The following is a 14,551-nucleotide window of genomic DNA, read 5'->3' as shown; positions in this document are numbered from 1 at the left end:
GGGAGCAACATACTTGGAGATAGAGTACCCGGAAGTGATTAGAGTAGCAGTAGGTTTTCCCACACATGAACCTTGATAAGCAAGTAAGAAACTTCATGATGAACACACACACACACAAAGACTTTAAATTTGCAACCTAAGAAGCTGTATTCCCAGCAGTTAGAAACATGTATAGTTTTCCATTTGAAGAAAACAGTCCTCGCTTGGCCCACCCCAGGACTCAGCTAGTACTTCAGGAATCTGGAAGAAAAGCTGAGTGATGTGCTGTTGCCACAGCAACCCCAAACCTGGCCCAACCGACCGCCTGCTGAGCTTACTTCAGATCCTGGTTGGACATTCTGCTGGGGTCGTGGAGGGCTGGGGCAGCCCGGGCTGTTCGCTGCTCAGAGGCGGTGGCTGTCCCGGCCGGCTGAGGGGGGAAGAAGTTCTGTCATCTCCTTGACTCCAGCCCACCGTGGCGGAGTGGACAGAGCATGCGGGTTTTGAGAGGAGACCGGCCTGGGCCACCTACTGGCTTTGAGATCCGGCAAGTCACACAGCCTCCCTGAGCTGCAGTTTTCTTTTCTATGGAGTGGTCAGGACAACACTCACCTCAAGGGATGAGAACCACGTATGTGATGGGAAAAACATTACTAATGCTGACAGCTCACTTGTTCCTTCTCTATCTAGACCTTTGGGGCTTTAGGGTTTGAGAATCTGAAGAAAATGAAATGGGAGGGGGAAGGATAGGGACACAAATTAAGGCTCCAGGAGAGGAAATTTGGTGGCTTTTTGGAAGGAGAAGGAAGTGGGTGCAGCTTCGGCAAGGAAAGCTGATGGGATATGAAAGGAGGATTAAAATTGTGTGTGTGTGTGTGTGTGTGTGGTAAAACATGTAACATAAAAATTTCCATCTTAACCACTTTTAAGTGTACAATTCAGTGGCACTGATTACATTCACAATGTTGTGCAACCCTCACCACTATTTCCAAAATGTTTTCATCACTCACAAAAGAGGGATTTTAAGGAGAGTTGCTACGGACTAGGAATTCCCCTCCCAGTGTTCAAGACCCACAATAAAATACTTCAGCTGTTCTTTAGTTACTTTTTGGCTCTTAAATTGTGTTTTCTGAACTTCATATGACTCTAGAGAGAGACTAAGCTGCACTAAGTCTCTGAATTTATTTATAATTGTAATATATGGAAACCACTGGAACAGTGCTCAGAAAATGGAAGCTACAACATGTAACTATTATTTCTGCTTCTGAGGAGGGTCTGGGTTTAATTCCAGAGGGGCAGGGTCAGCAACAATTCTCCTGATGCTACAAAATGGAGGCTGGTCTGAGCTATGAGAAGCCTCTTTTCTTCCAGCCCCCTTCAAGCTACTTTAGGGCTCGCCGCTTTGTGCCTCACTGTTCCTGGAGGCTGCCAATAATTCTTTATTGTCTGAGGTATTATATTTTGGGGAGAGAGAAAAAGAGAGCTTAGTCATCCTCCAGGTGGTTTTACTAATCCATTCAAGAAAAAAAAATTGTTGAGTGCCAGGCACAGTTCTAAGTCTGGAGATACAGAAGTGAAACAAAAGACTAAAATCCTAGTTCTCAGGGACTTACATTGTAGAGAAGACAGGCAATAAATGAGATAAGTAAATCCTCATGGTTATCAATAGTGATAAATGCTGTGAAGAAAAATATTCAGAAGGGAAGAGGGATAGGAAATGGCAGTGGGGCGGGGCTGTTGGGGCTTGACCAAGGAAGGAAGCACTGAAGTGACTTCTGAGGATCAAAGGAAGTGAGGGAGTGAGCCATGCACATATCTGGGTTAAGAACATTTGCCATAAAGCAAGTGCAGAGGCCCTGAGGGCAGACTGAGGCCGGTGAGCTGAAGATAGCAAGGTGGTCAATGAGGAGTGAACAAGGGGTGAGTACTGAAACACAGAGAGATGATGAGGTGGAGGCATGATCAGGTAAGGCCTTTAGCTTTTACTCTGTAAAGAGAAGCAAATAGAGAGCTTCGAGCAGTGACAGGATCATTTTGACTGCTGTATTGAGAACAGACTGCAGGGGGTCCAGATAGAAGCAGAAATTCTTATTACTGCAATAACCTGAGCAAGAGATGATGGCAGCTTATACCTGGGTGGTGGCAGTGGCGGTGGTGAGAAGTGGCTAAATTATGGACATATGTTCAATGTAGGGTCAACAAAATTTCCAGGTGGACCAGACTTGAGAGAGAAAAAAAGCAATCAAGGGGACACCAAGGGTTTTGGTCTGAGAAACTGGAAGAATGGACTTGTAACATGGAGTGTGGACCTATAACCTGTACAGCTCAGATCTGTTGGAGAAGCAGAAGAAGTTGGTCTGCAGCCAGAAAGAGAAGTGAAGCAAGCACATCTGGAAGAGAGACAAAAGATGGAGACATTCCTAAAGTTTAAACCCTGGTTGCAGTTCATTCCTCTCCTTGGGTTCTGAGACACGCCACTGTTCTGCTAGTAAATTGACCTTATTGCTTCCCTTGCCAGATTTGGTTCTGTTACTTCCAACCAAAAATCTTAATTAGCCCTTAAATTAGTAATGGAAGTGGGAATTTGCAAATTACAGATCCCAAAGTATGGAATCGGCTGAGACAATGTAGAGTATAGGTCATGACAACTCTCCCATCCTGGGTTGGGACACTGGCAGTTCCTGTGCAGGATCATTTGTCTTCTTTTGAGACTTGAACCCTCTGCCTCTGAAAGCAAGAGCTTTAGGGTTTTTGGTGGCAAAATGTCAGGAAATTGAAGGGTGTTGGCTGTTCTCTGATTTAACAAGTTAATTATTATTATTATTAATCAACTAATAAGTTGTTATGAGAAAGTCACACTCTGATCTCAGGTAGCTGTCTTAAACATTGATTAAAAAAAAAAAAGGACATGTTGGTAAATATGTTCAAAGAAACCTTTTCTGTCTGAAGCCAATGAGTCAAAAGAATTGGGAACCTTCCATCTGCCCTAGCAGCCATATTCCATGCTGTTTCTAGAGCTAACTTGGTATTTTAGAAATTGTGGTTCCCTGGCTACTGGAATAAGATATTTAAGAGAAGCCAGAGAATTAGGGAGATCCAATCCCAGGGCCACTCCATAGCACCGCCAATGAACAGGTGTGATAGTGTCTCCACTATAATTGTTGTGGATGTGTCTGTGTGGGTGGGTGGGTACATTTCAGAGCTCCTAGCCTCATCGCCCCAGCTTTCAGAGATTTTGCCAAGCCACTGTAAATGCTAGCCCTGGCAGTTGCCTTTAACAGATTTAGGTATTCAAAAAGTATGACTTGACAAGATTTCTGGCATTAGAAAATGTATTAGTAAAGAGAGTCCCCAAAGAAGAAACTGATAGCCAGCTAAGGATTTAAAGGAGCCATATCACCATAAAAAAAATCACACTTGGCAACAGTGTCATAAGATCGAGTGCTTTGTCATTCTACAAAAACTTGTTGAATGCCTACTACGTGCTTGTTATTCTAACAAAAACAAGGTCCCTGCCTTCACTGAGTTTACCTTCTATTAGTGCCAGCAGTAATGGGAATAGACATTTAAAGAGATACAGTTCACCCTTCAACCTCCTACTGGGAACTCACATCCTCAGTGATCTCTCAATATAGGCCCCAAAAGATCCTGAGCAAAGGAAATTCTTCCGGCAAGTAGGCTTGAGGCAGCCAGATCGCCTGGCCAAAGAACTCACTAAACTGCTGAAGAATTTAGTAAACACAAGGACATTCATTAAATTATTTGGTCCTATCACTTATCACTTAAGGTGAGCCCTGGCAGCACAGCGGTTAAGAGCTCAGGCAGCTAACCAGTTTGAGTCCACCAGCCACTCCTTGGAAATCCTATGGGGCAGTTCTACTCTGTCCTATAGGGTCGCTATGAGTTGGAATCGGCAACGGGCTATCACATAAGGAATAAGCCCTGGTGACAATGGTTAAGCATTTGGCTGCTAACCGAAAGGTTGGCAGTCCAAATCTACCCAGGGATTCTGCAGGAGGGAGACATGGTGCTCTGCTTCTGTAAAGATTACAGCCAAGAAAACCCTATGGAGTTCTACTGTGTCGCACGGGGTCACTGTGAGTCAAAAATCGACTAGACAGCACCCAACAACAATCACTTAAAGTGTGTTCTATGCCTCAGACTGTTCTATTTCCTTTTCTTCCTTTCTAAGTGGAATTAGAAGGAGCCATATCTGGAAATCTTTGGGACCAAAGTAGAGACGAGATTGGATAAACGAAAGAACTTGGATGGACTTGGATGACAGAGGCTCCACGTCATTGCCTCTGGATGCAGTATCTGGTCATGGCATTGAGTTATTTCACACTGGGAAGACAAGTGCATTTACAGTTTTACAGGGGATAATTTACATGTGATAACTGAACCATATCAGGAGGAAGAAATTTGGATGTATGGAAAATAGCATGGGTTTGCATGTTCCTAGACATCAAATGGTAGAATGTAGTAGACAACTATTGTGTCTTTTCATTACTCCATTTCCAGGAACTAACACTCTCCCGTTCACCATTTTACCTGGCTGCAGTGGAAACCGCCATATTCCTAAAATGTGACCGCATACCCCTGGCTAATATTGATTGTCTGAGGATGGGCACCTGACTTACACTAGGTTATTCAATCCCTTCCATAGGAATTTTAAGAGTATGTAGCCTCTCTCAGAGTTTTTATCTGTCACATATAAAACTTGGGACTGGTCAGCAGTCATGTTTACTGCCATATGGTTTGTGAAACAGAGAAATGATTTGTAGTAATATTAAAGAATAAAGTAGATCCCACAGAGATAAGAGAATTCTAGTTGTGTCTGAAACCCTGATTACACAGCAACCCACTTCATTCTGCTCTTCGGCACCAAAGAGATAGCTCAGTACCCTTCTAATGAATTGACTTAGTGTCTTAAGATAGTTAGAGATAATTTCTGTAAATCATTAACCAAAGAATCCTTAACTAACAAACTCATAAAAAAGCAAACAAAGAAAAAAAAACCCTCAGGTTCCATTTAATGGCAATCGAGTGGCTTAGACGCTAAGTGCTAAGAGTTCAGAGAGGGACAAGGTTGTTAAGGGCTGGCTTGGAGAAGAAGGCAGAACTGGAAGTGGGCCTTAAAAAAAATAAGGGAAAATTTAAAAGCAGAAGAATAAAGGGTGGGCAGTCTGGACGTGAGTGCTGTGAGAAGAGGTGGAGCCAAGCAAAGTGGGCTCCTGGAGCAGTCAACCACCCTGGCTGGCACAAGTAGAACTGTGGGAAAGTAGGTTGCAAAGGTTGGTTAGGCCAGGTCATGGAAGACTTTGGTTGCTAGATATAGTATGTGTCCCCACAAATTAAGCAAATATTTTATTTGGTCCTGTACACAGAAAATGCTGAATATTTTTAAGTTGGAAACTATCATATTGAATGTGAATTGAGAACAATTATTTTTGAAAAATAGGCTGAGGGAAGGAAACAGGGAAAGAGGCCAGTTAGGAAGGCATCAGGATAAAGCAATGAGGTGGACAGGGAAGGATTAGGGTGTGGAGAGGGGGGCAGAAGGGTTGGCTGACAGAGAGCTTTTTACAGGAAAAAAAGGGCTTGGACTTAGGGCTGAAAGAGAAGGAAGAACAAAGGAGGTGGCTAAGGATGGTACTGTGCATGGACTCAGAAGCAGACAGGTTCTGGTGGTGGCTGAGAGGAAGTGAGTGTGTCAAAGTACAGTCCTCTTATCACTGATCTTACCACACTGACTGCAGCATTCCAGGGACTTCTCAGGCCTCCTCCCCATTTCACAGGGACTCCACTTGTTCAAACACATCTGCTCTGTGACTCACCCTGTCTGCTTTACTAGGTGAGAGAGCTCATTACACATCTTAGGGAGTGATCAATTCTTTTTTAATAATAAGGAATGTTTGTTCTATTTCTTAAAGTACTTAAATAGAAAAAAAAGTTTAGAAAATTCTGGAAGCACAGAAAATTGTAGTTTGATTCTTAATACATGGTTAATCATGATTTTATTTTCAACAAGATCATGCAGAGACACAACCCTTTAGAGAAGGCCAGTGTTTCCTGAGCTCATCAGATTACACTACTTTTTATTCTACCCATCTTAATTCTGTTTCCTGGACTTCTGTGACTCCTGTGATTCTCCCTAGTGGCTCTTCAGCTTCTATTGGTACCCTTGGGTCACTGACACTGAGTCCTGCCTAAGGTCCTTGACTCCCACTCATCCTGAGCAAGTCCTTCTTCTCCTGGCTTAATTATCATCTACTTGCTGATGACTCCAAAGTACCTCCAGCTGTCTCTCTCCCTCGAAACCCAGGATCATAATTTTAACTGCCTCCTGGACATTCCCACCTTAGTGGTCCATCCACACTCAACACTAAATATCCAACAGAACTTCTCCTGTTCCTCCTCTTTGTTCTCTAGCTCCGAGAACGGCACTGATATCCACTTGGTGATCCAGGCCAATCTGCACACCATCCTTGATTCTCCCTCCTTGCTCTTCCACAGCCATCATGTTCTGTCAAATCTACCACCTAAGGCCAGTGCCACCAAAGGGTGGCATGTGGTTTGGTGCTGGTTTGTGATGAGTACACATATTGAGAATAAATGTTTAGAAATTTTTATAGCAGTTCAGCAGAGTAATTTTGTTTGTGGAATCTATTAATTTAAAAAGTGGGCTTATATCTTCTTTTTTAGTTCTATTTTTCCAGTAATTCATTTTTATTGTATTTTACAAAAATATTTTTCCATATAAGCAGTCCTGGTGGTACAGTGATTAAGTGCTCAGCTGCTAACTGAAAGATTGGTGGTTCAAAGCCACCAGCTGCTCTGCAGGAGAAAAAATGTGCCACTTTGCTTCCGTAAAGACTTACTGCCTTGGAAACCCTATGGGCAGTTCTACTCTGCCCTATAGTGTCGCTATGAGTTGGAATTGACTTGAAAGCAACAGGTTTTATTGCTCCATATGGACTGGGGGAAAAACTGGGTCCTCATCATAGTAAAGCACTGTCCTATGTCTCTCTAGAGCCTATTAATGGCTCCCGTTCCCGGCAGCCACTGCTAGGCCACATCAGTGTCACCAATTGTCTGAGCACCTGGCAGCTTTCTCACTTGGCTGCTGCTTCCAGCCTTGTTCCCCTCAAATCTATTCTGCACAACATAGCCAAGTGGCCTAACGGGCAAATCTGGGCGCCGTGTCCAGCCTGTTTAAGCACTTCCCTGTCTAACGTTCTTCGCTAACATCCCACTGCGGGGATCTGGCCCCTACGCGTCCTAGTTAGTCCCCTCTCCAAGCTCACCATGCTGAACTTTCACTTCTGGGAACACATTTGCCTGGTGCGTCTAAGCCTTGCATCTACTGTCCCCTCCGCCTAGAACACTCTTTCCCCATCTACACCTGCTGAATTACAAATGGTTCTTTGGGCTTTAGCTCAGACATCACTTTCTCCCATAAGCCTTTTTGAACTCTTCAAACTTGGCTAGGAGCCCTTTTCTGTGATTTCACTTTAATACCTAGTTATAGTACGTACCATGTTGTATCACAACTGCTTGCTTACTGGCCTATACCCGTTGCCGTCCAGCCGATTCTGACTCATAGCGACCCTATAGGACAAAGTAGAACTGCCCCACAGGGTTGCCAAGGAGCAGCTGGTGGATTTCAACTGCCAAACCTTTTGGTTAGCAGCCTGAGCTCTTAACCACTGCGCCACCACTGGCCTATATCCCCATGGAAACTCTAAGTTACTTAAGGGAAAAGACGCTCTGATGGCTGGATCCCTGAGCCTGGTGCAGAGACATTCAATACACACTGTTGAACCAATTAACCATGACGGTGACTACCTCTTTCCTTTACCTTTGCAGAGTCGGTCTTATCAGGAGATAAGACAATTATAATCTTTAGCTACCTTTAAGTTGTGAGGAGCTGCGGAGTGGGGTTGGGGCTCAGGGATGAGGGATGAGGACCATCAGGACCACCTGTCTACCTCTTATTAGCAGGGCGAGCAGTTCTCTCAGGAATGAGCCCCTCACACTAGTAGACGAGAGCCAGTTCTTGACTCGGTGCCAAGGACATGACTTGCTTCCTGGCTTAGATGTTGCCTGGGATGCCCCAGAGCCAGGGAGAGGGCACCTTCTTCTGCCCACCCACTTCCTATTCGTGCAGCAAATGAGAGATGAGAGACCTTTTTCTACTGGCTGTGGGAAAGTGTTTACTGGGATGAGGTGTTGCTAGGAGCTGGTCTTTTCCTATCACCTCTAAGCTTGATACAAACAAGACGTACACTTACCTGCTTTCAGTAAGAACCTCCTGCCTTTTCCCAACTCCAAGATATAGGCCAGATTACTTTGAACTGCAGGTGTTTGTTTACAATCCTGGACAGCTGGTGTGTTTTTTCCCTTGGATTTTGTTAGTAACCCTCCCTCCTCATCTCCACAGCAGCACTTTAACCTTGACAAAGCAGAAGGAGTGGGCAATTCTAACCCCTCCTCCTTCTGGTGTTGCAGCTTCAAACAGGTTGGGTTTGACTCAAACCCCAAAGAGGCTACTACACAGCCAAACCCTAACTCCGCAGCTGGAAAGCAGGCGGCTGTCCACTTAAGTGCTGGTACGCCTGGGACAAATGTTTGGGGTAGAAAGATATTACTGAGCTAGCTTAGGGGGTGAGTGGAGACTCATCACCCACTCAGAGCCCTAAAGGCCAGGGAGGATAAACAACTGAAAATCAATGCGGTACAGACTGGGCAAAGGGCACTTGGTGCCAGTAGCTAACGTGCTGCTCAGTTTCATCCACTTTTCTAATTGATGGTGATCAACTGCTTCATTGGCTCTGTAATTTCAGTGAGAACATCTTCCTTAAGCTGAGTTTCTGAAAGGCAGGAACCAGTACTTCATAGCATTTCCTTGCCTACAAGGCTCACTGTCTGCAGGGATACATTTTCTGTTGTAGCATTGATTTGTCAGGGACTAACATGTTTTTTAACATGCACTAGGAGCCCTGGTGGCACAGTAGTTAAGGGCTACGGCTGCTCACCAAAAAGCTGGCAGTTTGAATCCACCAGCTGCTTCTGTCCTACAGAGTCATTAAAGAGTCAGAATCGACTCGGTGACAGTGGGTTGTCAACGGGTACCACGCATTCAGCCGTGGGAGGGCTGCATGTTGCTTTGGCATATTCCCTGCTCTCAAGGTTGCTACAATTGCGTCGTGAACCCAGGGCTGGGGTTTGGAGAGCTGGGAAGGTTTCGCTAAGTGGCATTGGGGCTTTGAAGACTAAGCTGTTGAAGAAATTAAAAGAGGAGCAGAGAGGTAAAACTGAAACCCAGGTTGCTCTTCAGGGACAGGTTAGATAAGGGAAGAGAGGGCAGATTAAAGCTGGTCAATCACATTGCATCCAGATGGTATAGGACCTTGTTGTCAGGCCAACCTAGGATTTGGGAAGAAATGAGGAACCAGATGGAACAAAATCTGGAGTCAGAATCTCATGTTCAAAGATCAACACCCAACTTGTTAACAATCTCACAACCTACGAAATTTAGTGCCCTTCTTCCTCTCTCGACAGGAGATGGGATATCTACTTCACAGGAGTACCATGAGCCCCTCACTCTTAGTGAGGTACTTAAAATGGGCTTGCGGGGAGGGGGGAGGCTATTTTTGAGTTGGCTTGAATCTCAGTTTTATTACTAGCTGTGTGACCTTAAACAAACTAGTTAAGGTCTCTATGCCTGCTTCCTCATCTATGAAGTGGGTGGGACTCATACCTACTTGTAGAGCACTTAGAACAGTGCATGGTATATAAAGGGTGGCCACTAAATGATCATTTTCTTCTCCCTTTTTCTAGTGGACAATGGAAAGAAAGCTGATATGGGATGCTGAATAGGGGCTCAAAGGGTCCAGGTTTATGGGAGTGGTAATTTTTAAGCACAGAAGCTACTAGATTACATTTAAATGGGTGGTCTTGAGGTAAGGGGTAGAAGGTCAGCATTACATGGGAATTACATTAATCATTAAGAAAGGATTTTTAAAAAATAGGCAAGCTGTAGTGAAGTAGTCTGGAAATAAAATTAAAACCACCTCAGTAAGAAAAAACAAAAACAGTGGCAAACAAATCACTGAACAGTGGCAGCAGGATGTCCAGGTGGCCACGTCCAGAACAGGAATTTGGATAGGGTGAACAGAATATGGCAAAGAAGTTTAGACTGAAGATGGACATTCTTGTCAACTGCATAGAATGACACACCTGCAAGGTAAAAACGAAATCATCCAGAGAAGCATAAAGAAAAGGACTGCATCTTAGGAAGTGCCTACCTTAGGGAAGCAAAAGAAAGGTAAAGACGGAAGACAAGTATATGAGAGAACTGGGACAATGTGGCCTTGTGGCACCAATGAGGGCCAGTTTCGGGACGGGGTCAATCGTGTGAATGGCTACACAGGGGAACTAGAGAGCCGAGAAAGGTATCTGGAAGAGGCTCTAAGTTAGCAGTTCTCCAAAGGTAGGGAAGCCACACTGCAGGGGGCTGGCAGTAGAGAAAATAAGTGTAAATTATGTTGTAAGGAGTCTGGATGGTGATATGCTGTAGCTGGGTGCCTTTAAGTCAGACAGTCAATTCCAACTCATAGCAACCCCACGTGACAGAACAGAACTGCCCAGTGGTTGTCTTGGCTGTAATCTTTAAGGAAGCAAATCATCGGGTCTTCCTCTAGTGCAGCTGCTGGTTGGGTTCAAACTGCCAATGTCTCAGCTACCAGCTTAGCACTTAACCACTATGCCACCAGAACACCTTAGATGGCAGCAGACAGAGATAAGTAGGCCCTATTTAGCAGAAACTGCAGCAACATTCACAGGCAGAGAAGAATCCAGTGACATGGAATCATGGATGGGATTTAGTCATGAAGGAGACAGGGAAGGTTGGAATCCAAGCACAGGTAAGACAGTCAGCTTCGGCAAGAACATTACTGGCAGGGAAAAAAAAAAAAAAAGAAGATGGTTTGGAAAACACATGAAAGTCAGAGGAATATGTCAGGTGGCCTCCCTCGATAAGTAACAAGGTAAGATAATTAGCGTTGGAGAGTCTGGCCACTCTGCAAGTGTGGTCTGGCGAACAGCAGCACCTAGATTACTAGAAATGCAGAACTCAGGTCCCAGCCCGGACCTAAAGAACCAGGGAAACTGATTTTAGCAAGACTCTGACTCATGCACATATTGCAGTTTGCAAGGCACTGGTTTGGACAGTGGTTTACAATACTGGCTGTATGATATAATTACCCGAGGAGCTTTAAAAAATCTTGTTGTCCAGACTATACCCCAGACCAATTAACACAGAATCTCAGGGTGCAGCCCAAACACCTCGTATTCTTTAAGGGCTAGATAACCCCTAATGAGCGGCCTAGAGTGATAACCCTTGGTTTAAAGGCATTGCAAAGCCAAACATGAGCTCACTACAGTTTGCTGAATAAATACATTGCAACGGCAGCTGCAGGAGATGTCACAGGGACCACAAAGGAGCTTGTTAAACAACAGCGAGGGCCTTGCATTGGTGGATAGCAAGATGCTGGAACAGGACTGGTCTCTTGGGTTTAGATTCTAAAAAATACCACATAGTCCAGAAGATGGAGCAGAGAAAGCTGAAACTGGGAATGAGATCTGAGGAGGAAGGTGGGAGAACACAAGCAGGGTGTCAACAAGGGCAGGTCAGTGTGATGGGGTGGACATCCGGGGTGGACAGCCAGAGTGGCACTGGCTCTGGGGTGGGGGTGAGGAGTCGGCAATGAGGAAATTTCTCAATTTCGCAGCTATTCTTGTTCTACTCTGCTTCCCCTGACTTGGAATAGATGAACATCCATTCCATTTACTCCACGTTTAACCAGTACACATGGGACGCATTTCCTACAGTTTATCAGAATACTATCTTATTCAACTGGTTTGAATGACATAATTCAACCCAGACTGTGTCTAGGTCCTAGTGGTACGGTGGTTAAAGCACTCAGCTGTTAACCAAAAGGTCAATAGTTCGAACCCACCAACCACTCCATGGGAGGAAGATACGGCGATCTGCTTCCATAAAGGTTACAGCCTTGGAAACCCTATGGGGCAGTTTTACCATCCTACAGGGTCACTATGAGTCAGAATCAACTCGATGGCAATTGGTTTGGTTTCTGGTTTAGAGCCTAGAAGGAGTCCCTGGGTGGTACAAAAGGTTAACGTACTCAGCTGCTAACTGAAAGGCTGGAGGTTCAAGTTCATCCAGAGGCACCTTGGACAAAAGCCCTGGTGATTTACTTCAGAAAAATCAGCCACTGAAAGCCCTACAGAGCACAGTTCTATTCTGACACCCATGTGGTAACCATGAGTCAGAATCAACTATATGATAAATGGTTACTGGTTAGGGCCTATAAATGCCAGGGCCATTCCTATAGGTTTGTCTTCAAACTTTATAGTTTATAAAAACCACCAGGAGCGCTTGTTAAAATAGATTACTGGGTCCATACTCAGTTTCATTCTGTGGGTTTGGGCTGGGGCTTGAGAATTTGTGTTTCTCACAAGCTCCTAGGTGATGCTTATGCTGCTGCTTGGAGGCCACACTTTGAAAAACACCTATAAATAATGTGCTCCAACCTCTCCTACCTACTTCCTTTAAAAGGTAAGAGACTTACAACAGGCTGAGGAAAAGGCATGTCATCACCTCTCCCAGGCAAATTCCAAAGGCTGCTGAATAGGAACAAGCCATAAAACTTCAGTCCCCAAACTCACTATGAGTCCCCAGCTTTCCAGATCTAGCCTGTGTGCTGAGGTCTGTCCAAATTAAGTAAGCTGAGAACACCAACACTCCACCTTCCTGCTAGGACTGATCCAACTGCAGGGAGGCGACAAAAATAATCTTTCCTTAATTTACTAGTTAACTTTGCAAACACTAGCTTGAAAGTTCCTGGGAAACCAATCACATAGATTTCCTAGCTAAGCAACGTACTCTTTTTAGTAGCTGATTACAGCCTACCTTATTCTCGTTTTTCCACTTTTTTCCTTTTTTTTGTGAAGTCTTGAGCACAGGAAGCCGTTTTTCCCCTTTCCTATTCTTAGTTGCTTGATCTTCATCTCATAGGCCAGGCTGCTCTTGGATCTCGTCTTTGCCTTCCTACTGCTGACTCAATTCCCTCCAAAGCCAAAATGCTGGATACAATCCAAGGAACTGGCTCTATTCCTTCTTAAAATTCTGAGACACATGGCTACAAATCCCAAACGAGTTTCAAATCCGGAGGGTTAGTAGCATGTTGGGCCTTTCCAAACCTGAAGAATTCTAAAAAAAAAAAAAGGGCTCCTAAATTTATATGCATGTCATGGACGCAGAAGGGGGTTGGCATTTCAGCACACAATAGCCAAATCTGGGCATTTTCAGCTGCCTTCTTGGCTAGGACTGCAGTCCATCTTGTCCTTAAGTTTTCTGCTTAAAGTGCTTAAGGAAACTGGAGGAGGGAGGCTTGGTAGCAGTTAGGAAACTAAAATAGATACACAGATGTTCTCTTTTAAAAACCGAAGGGAGAACCACGAGTCCAGGGCAACAAATCTGCAGGGCCACTGTACAGAAAATCCAACGGTGGGGAAGGGGACAGCGAAGGCAGTCCAAGGAACAGGCTGCACAAAACTGCCTCTCCCCTGTGGCTGAGCTGGCCTAACATCCAGCCGTGGAAGGGAAAGGTCCAATGGCATTTCTTCCAAAAAGCACCTCTTGCATAACAGCAAATCTTGATTCTTTTCTCAATTCTGTTAATAGCGATCAGGGCAAAACTGAGCCCGTAAAGGGTTTATAAAACTAAGATGTCCTTCCTGCCCGTAAGGAGTCCCTGGGTAGTGCAAGTGGTTAATGTGCTCAGCTGCTAACCAAACGGAAGTTTGAACCCACCCAGACGTGCCTCCGGAGGCAGGCCTGGCTACGTATTACTTCCAAAGAGTCAGCCAGTGAAAACCCTATGGAGCACAGTTCTACTCTCACACACACAAGGATCTGTCATGGCCTGGAGTCAACTGGATGGAAACGGGTTATTTTCCTCCCAATAATAGGAATCGATTCACTGACAAAGGAGGTTAATCTTTAACTAGGGAAGCATATTTGGATGTCTCTAATTGTCATCATGGGAAGTTCACCAGGGTTCTCAGACTAATCCACACGAGCAATTTATGGTTTCCTTTCTTTTTCCTAAATCTTGCCCTAAACTTGTCTGTTTATTTATTGGGAGTGGGGGGGTCCCAAGGAGGGAAATCTGGGAACACCCTAAACTATACTAAGTTTCTTTTTAAAAAACAGTTTAAACCCTATCATTCATTAACTGTCAACTGTCAGAAAATTCTGGCCTTTGGTGATGAATTCCCATCATAGCAGGAAGGGTTCCAGTCAAAAAACTCAAGTTACAAACAGACCAAAGTGCCCTGCCACTCTACCCCACTAGAACAAAAACGAGAGAAGCAATTAAGATGACCTGACCAGCACAATAACGTCAAATCTGTGGCTTACTAGTGATTTTTGCTTTAAAGTTGATTTTTCTGTTTTGGAAATTATATGGAAATACAACTTCTG

Source organism: Loxodonta africana, chromosome 4 (assembly GCF_030014295.1).
Source record: "Loxodonta africana isolate mLoxAfr1 chromosome 4, mLoxAfr1.hap2, whole genome shotgun sequence".
Taxonomy (NCBI): domain Eukaryota; kingdom Metazoa; phylum Chordata; class Mammalia; order Proboscidea; family Elephantidae; genus Loxodonta; species Loxodonta africana.
This window is presented reverse-complemented; position numbering follows the sequence as displayed.